Source organism: Mandrillus leucophaeus, unplaced genomic scaffold (assembly GCF_000951045.1).
Source record: "Mandrillus leucophaeus isolate KB7577 unplaced genomic scaffold, Mleu.le_1.0 Scaffold429, whole genome shotgun sequence".
Classification (NCBI taxonomy): Eukaryota; Metazoa; Chordata; class Mammalia; order Primates; family Cercopithecidae; genus Mandrillus; species Mandrillus leucophaeus.
In genome coordinates, this window is record NW_012104576.1 from 56663 (window position 1) to 63463 (window position 6801).

At 38.0% G+C, this 6801-nt stretch overlaps 1 pseudogene; it reads left to right on the top strand.

Annotated features, from left to right (window-relative positions):
• Positions 1–3947: 3947 nt before the first annotated feature.
• LOC105549002 overlaps positions 3948–6801 on the top strand; it is a 10947-nt pseudogene continuing 8093 nt past the window's right edge.

A 6801-nucleotide genomic window follows, 5' to 3' on the forward strand; every position in this document is an offset into this window, starting at 1 on the left:
CATGTTGGCCAGGCTGGTCTCGAACTCCTGACCTCAAGTGATCTGCCTGCCTCAGCCTCCCAAAGTGCTAGGATTACAGGTGTGAACCACCATGCTCAATCAAAACTTCTAGTACTGTGTTGAACAGGAGTGGTCAAAGTGGGCATCTTCATCTAGGTCCATATTGTAAAGGAAAAGTTTTTAACTTTTCCCCATTCAGTATGATGTTAGCTATGGGTTTGTCATATATGGACTTTATTGTGCTGAAGTACATTCCTTCCATTAATATATCTAACACGTTTAGAGTTTTTATTATGAAGGGATATTGAATATTATTGAATGCTACCAGTAAAGACCATAGGAGAAATAATGCATAATATTAGTCTGGCAAAGGCACAGGCCAGAAATGTTTAACAAAAAACGATTACATTAAACTAAATTCTGCACAGTAAAGAAAACAACAGAGTGAAGAGACAATCTACAGAATGGGAGAAAATATTTGCAAACTATGCATCTGACAAGGGATGTTAATATCCAGAATATAAAGAACTCAACTCAACAGCAAAACAAAATCCAATTAAAAATAAACAAAAGATTTCTCAAAAGAAGACATACATGTGACGAACAGGCATATCAAAAAATGCTCAACATCATTAATCATCAGAGAAATGTAAATCAAAACCACAATGAGTTATCACCTCATCCCAGTTAGGATGGCAATTATCAAAAAGACAAAAAAAAATGCTGATGAGAATGTGAAGAGAAAGGAAACTCTCATACACTGCTGGTGGAAACGTAAATCAGTACAGCCATTCAGGACAATGGTATGGAGGCTCTTCCAAAACTTAAAAAATACAAATAACATATGATTCTACAATCCCACTACTGCATATATATCCAAAGGAAATTAAATCAGTATGTCAGAGATATCTGCACTCCCATGTTTATTGTAGCACTATTCACAAGAGCCAAGATATAGAATCAACTTAAGTATCCATTAAAGGATGAATGAATTTTTTAATGTGGTATATATAAATACACACAATAGAATACTATTCAGCCATAAAAACAGAATGAAATCCTGTCACTTGCAACAAGATGGATGAAACGAGAAGACATTAAGTGAAATAAGCCAAGCACAGGACAAATACTGTATTATTTCACTCGTGGAGTTTTAAAAAGTTGATCCCACAGATGTATACAGAACAGTGGTTACCAGAGGCAGGGGCAGGGGCTGGGGGTGGTTAAGGGATGGGGAATGGTTAGAGGTTTGGTCAAACAAAGTTGCAGTTAGATAGGAGGAATACATTCTGGTGTTCTATTTCATAGTAAGGTGACTATAGTTAACAATAATGTATTGTATATTTCAAAACAGCTAGAAAAGAGGATTTTGAATGTTCTCACCAGGAAGAAATCACAAGTGCTTGAAGTGATGGAAAACCTAACAGCCCTGATTTGATCATTACACAATGTGTACATGTATCAAAACATCACACTGTACCCCATAAATATGCATAATTATGTGTCGATTAAAAATAAAACTTTAAAAAATGAATTAAATTTTTTTAATTAATATAAAAAGAGGAGAAAAAAAATAAATTATGCCTGCTAGAAAAGCAGGGAGCCTGAAAGAGAGTAGAGCTTTCTCCCTATAATCATGGATCCATTTTCAGGCCTATACTTTATCTGCAGGCATATCATGAAGAATAAATCTACAAGTTAATAGATTGTTTGGCTCTGTTCCCCACTGTGTCTGTCAGATACTATATAAATTCTAAGAAAGGCCTGACATGGAGGCTCATGCCTATAATCCCAGCACTTTGAGAGGCTGAGACGGGCAGATCACTTGAGGTCAGGAGTTCGAAACCAGCCTGGCCAACATGGTAAAACCCTGTCTCTACTAAAAATTCAAAAAAATTAGCCAGGCATGGTGGCACGTGCCTGTAGTCCCAGCTACTCGGGAGGCTGAGGCAGGAGAATGGCGTAAACCCAGGAGGCGGAGCTTGCAGTGAGCTGAGATCCGGCCACTGCACCCCAGCCTGGGCAACAGAGTGAGACTCCGTCTCAAGAAAAAAAAAAAAAAAAAAAAATTTTTTAAGAGATGGGGTCAGCCAGACGCGGTGGCTCACGCCTGTAATCCCAGCACTTTGGGAGGCCGAGGCAGGTGGATCACGAGGTCAGGAGACAGAGACCACCCTGGCTAACACGGTGAAACCCCGTCTCTACTAAAAATACAAAAAAATTAGCCGGGTGCGGTGGCAGGTGCCTGTAGTCCCAGCCACTCGGGAGGCAGAGGCAGGAGAATGGCGTGAACCCGGGAGGCGGAGCTTGCAGTGAGCCGAGATCGTGCCACTGCACTCCAGCCTGGACGACAAAGCGAGACTCCGTTTCAAAAAAAAAAAAAAAAAAAAAAATGGGGTCTTGTCATGTTCCCCAGACTGGTCTCAAACTCCTTGGCTCAAGTGATCCTCCTGCCTCACCCAAGCAGCTGGAACTGCAGGTATGTGTCATCATACTGAGCCGCTAATTCTTAAATTTTGTAGATATTTATTAACTTCAATTTTTTTCATACTATGTTAAGTAGAAAGGGTTATAAACAGTATTTACAGCATAATTCCACACAGTCATCCCTCAGTGTTCATAGAGGATGGTTTCCAGGAATTCCTAGATACCAAAATCCATGGATGCTCAAGTCCCTGATATAAAATGGTGTAGTATTTGTAAATAACCTATACACATCCTCTTGTTTACTTTAAACCATCTCTAGATTAGTTATAATGCCTAATACAGTATAAATTCTGTATGCCTGTAATAATTTTGTATTTTTTATCATGGTATTGTTATGTTTTCTATTTTTGATCTGCTGTTGGTTGAATCCACAGATGCAGAACCCAAGGGTATGAAGGGCCAATTGTATACAGCTTCTGTAATATTTATTTCTGTTTATTATGCAATAATATGAAATCTGTGCTAAAAGAATACATGTTAGCATTACCAGACTAAGCACTAAGCACAATATTCCCAATTCACAGGAAACCATCTATCAGGAAAAAAAAAAATGTAATACAACATCTCATCACAGAATGTCACAAAAATAGAAATGAAAATAAAACCAGCAAAAGTAAATTTCTGAGTACCTCATTAGCTAGTCGTACAAGGAAAGCCACCTACAAATAATGAATTAATTAAACAGTGTTTGATCACAGCAAACAAAGAAATATGTCCTGAGAATATAAACTTGCTCAAGACCATTAGCATTTTGGTGAGAACAAGTGCTCTAAGAGTTGTATACATATAGACCAATATCAATAGTCAATTTGAAAACAGAGCAAAGAAATTGATGAAACCGAATGTTACTTTCTTTGAAAATATCAGTAGAATTGATTAATCCTTTAACCAGACTGACCAAGAAAAAGAGAGAGAAGATTTAAATTACTAATATCGGGAATGAAAGTGAAGCTATTACTACCAACACTTTAAAAAATAAAAAATATTTTAAAGAAATACTTAGAACAACTGTAAGCCAAAATTTTCGATAAGCTAGATTAAATGGACAAATTTCTAAAACGAAACATACGATCAAAACTGACTCAAGAAGAAACAGAGGTCAGGCACGGTGGCTCACACCTGTAATGCCAGCACTTTGGGAGGCCGCGGCAGGCGGCTCACCTGAGGTCAGGAGTTTGAGACCAGCCTGGCCAACATGGCAAAACCCCAACTCCACTAAAAATACAAAAATTAGTCAGGTGTGGTGGTATGCACCTGCAATCCCAGCTACTCACGAGGCTGAAGCAGTAGAAACCACCTGAACCCAGGAGGCAGAAGTTTCAGTGAGCCAAGTATCTCACCACGGCACTCCAGCCTGGGCAACAGAGTGAGACTCCATCTCAAAAATAAAAATAAAAAAGAAGAAATAGAAAAATCTGAATTAATCTCTAACATGAAAAGAGACTGAAGCAGTAATCACAATGCTTCTCACAGGTGTGAGACCAGACAGATGGTCTCTGACTTAACAATGGTTAGAAATATAATTTTCAACTTTCCAATGGTTTATTGAGATATAACCCCATTGTAAGTTGAAAAGCATCTGAACTTACAACTTTTTGACTTTACAATGGGTTTATCAGGGTATTTTCAAATGGATTTTCAACTTAACAATATTTTCCACTTATGATGAACTTATTAGGAAATAACCCCATTGTAATTCAAGGGGCATCTGTCCTGGTGAACTTTACCAAATGCTTAAAAAAGAACATTAATCCTTCAAAAAAACTTTCAAAAAAATAATAAAAGGAAGGAACAACTCCCAAGGCAATTATTACTTATTCTCATGCCAAAACCAAACAAACATATCACAAGGAAAAAAATATCCATAACATATAAAGATGATTACATGTGATGAAATGGGATTTATTCTGGATGCAGAAATAACATTTGACAAAATCTAACGCCCTTTTATGATTAAAAAAAAAAAAACTCAGAATATTAGGAATACAATATAACTTCCTCAACCCAGAGGTAACATCACACTTACTAAAGAAAAACTGAATGCTTTGTAAGATCAGGATCAGAAAGTAGGGTACAAAACCACTCCCATTTAAAGATGACAGGATCTTGTGTGTATTTTTTTTTCTAAATAAAGAATCCGTCCAGGTGCGGTGGCTCACTCCTGTAATCCCAGCACTTTGGGAGGCTGAAGTGGGAGGATCATGAGGTCAGGCGATCGAGACCATCCTGGCTAACACAGTGAAACCCCGTCTCTACTAAAAATACAAAAAATTAGCCAGGCATGGTGGCAGGCGCCTGTAGTCCCAGCTACTCAGGAGGCTGAGGCAGGAGAATGGCTGTCTCTTATACACATCTAGATGTGTATAAGAGACAGATCTCACTCAGTCACCCAGGCTGGAGTGCAGTGGCATGATCACAGCTTATTGCAGCCCTAAACTCCTGGGCTCAAGCAATACTCCCACCTCAGCCTCCCAAGCCTTCCTGTAGCTGGAATTACAGGCATGTGCCACCATGCCCCGCTAATTTTTTCCATTTTTTTGTAGAGCCGGGTCTTACTTGTCACCAGGCTGGTCTTGAACTCCTGGGCTCAAGCAATCTTCCTGCCTTGGCTTCCCAAAGTGCTGGGATTACAGGTGTGGGCCAACACACCCAACCCAAAATGATTCTTAAAATGGGCAAAAGACTTGAGTAGGCATTTTTGCAAAAAAGATACACAGATGCTCAACAGGCACATACAAAGATGTTCAACATCCCTAATCATGAGGGAAATGCAAATCAAAGCACAATGACATGCCACTTCATACCCATCTGGATGGTTATTATCAAAAAATAAAAAAGAACAAATGTTAAAGGTGTGGAGCAATTAGAACCTTTTTGCATTGCTGGTGGGGATGTAAAATGGTGCAGCCGCTGTGGAAAACATTATAGCAATTCCTAAAAAAATTAAACAGAATAATCAAATATAATTACTTTAAAAAGAATTTAAATTAAATATTTAATTTAGTTAAATACCTAATTTATTTTAACAAATTTAATTTTAATTTGATATTAAACAGACTTATATGATCCAGCCATTCCACTTCTGCATATATATCCAAAGGCAGGAGACAAGGACAGATATTTGTATGCCCATGCTCTAGCACAATTATACACAACAGTCAAAAGGTGAAAGCAATCCAAGTGTCCACTGACAGATGAACAGATGAACAGATAAAATACCGTATGTGCCTACAAAGGAATATTATTCAGCCTTGCAAAGTAACAAAATCTTGACATGCTACAACATGGATAAACCTTGAAAGTACTACACTAAATAAAGTAAGCTAGTCACAAAAGGAAAATTTTGTATGATTCCACTATAGACAGACGATCCTCAACTTATCAAAATCAATTCATGATTTTTCAATCTTACAATAAGCTTTTTGGATGTACCCTCATCAAAAGAGGAGTATCTATAATATAATGTTCCTAGAGTGCTCAAATTCATAAAGAAAAAAGTAGAATTTTGGTTGCTGGGGGCTGGGAAAGTGTGGAATGAAGAGTCAGTGTTTAATGGGTACAGAGTTCAAGTTGAGGAAGATGAAAAAGTTCTAGATATAGATGGTGGAGATGGTTATTTAACAACAGTGTGTATGTACTTGATGATGCAGAACTGTACACTTTCAGACAAGATCGGGTGTATTCAGGGTGGTATGGCCACAGACAGAGCTGTATACTTTCAAATGGTTACAATTGTAAATATAATTATATATCTTTTCTTTACTGTGGTAATATATAAGCACAATAAAAAAAATAGAGATACATAGATCCAGAATATCCAAAACAATCTTGAAAATGAGGACAAAATATAAAGGATCCGCACTTCCCAATTTCAAAACTTACTATAAAGTTACAATTGTGAAGATAGTGTGGTAGTGGCATAAGGATAGAATTATGTCAAAGGAAAAGAACTAAGACTCCGGCAGGATGGGGGGGTCCCGGGAGATAACCTTCAAATTTATGTCCAATTAATTTTCTTTTTTTTTTTTCTCCCGACAGAGTCTCGCTCTGTCACCCAGGCTGGAGTGCAGTGGCACGATCTCAGCTCACTCTAACCTCCACCTCCCAGGTTCTGGTACCAAAACAGAGATACAGACCAACGAAACAGAACAGAGCCCTCAGAAATAACACCACACATCTACAGCCATCTGATCTTTGACAAACCTGAGAAACACAAGAAATGGGGAAAGCATTCCCTATTTAATAAATGGTGGTGGGAAAATTGGCTAGCCATAAGTAGAAAGCTGAAACTGGATCCTTTCCTTACTCCTTATA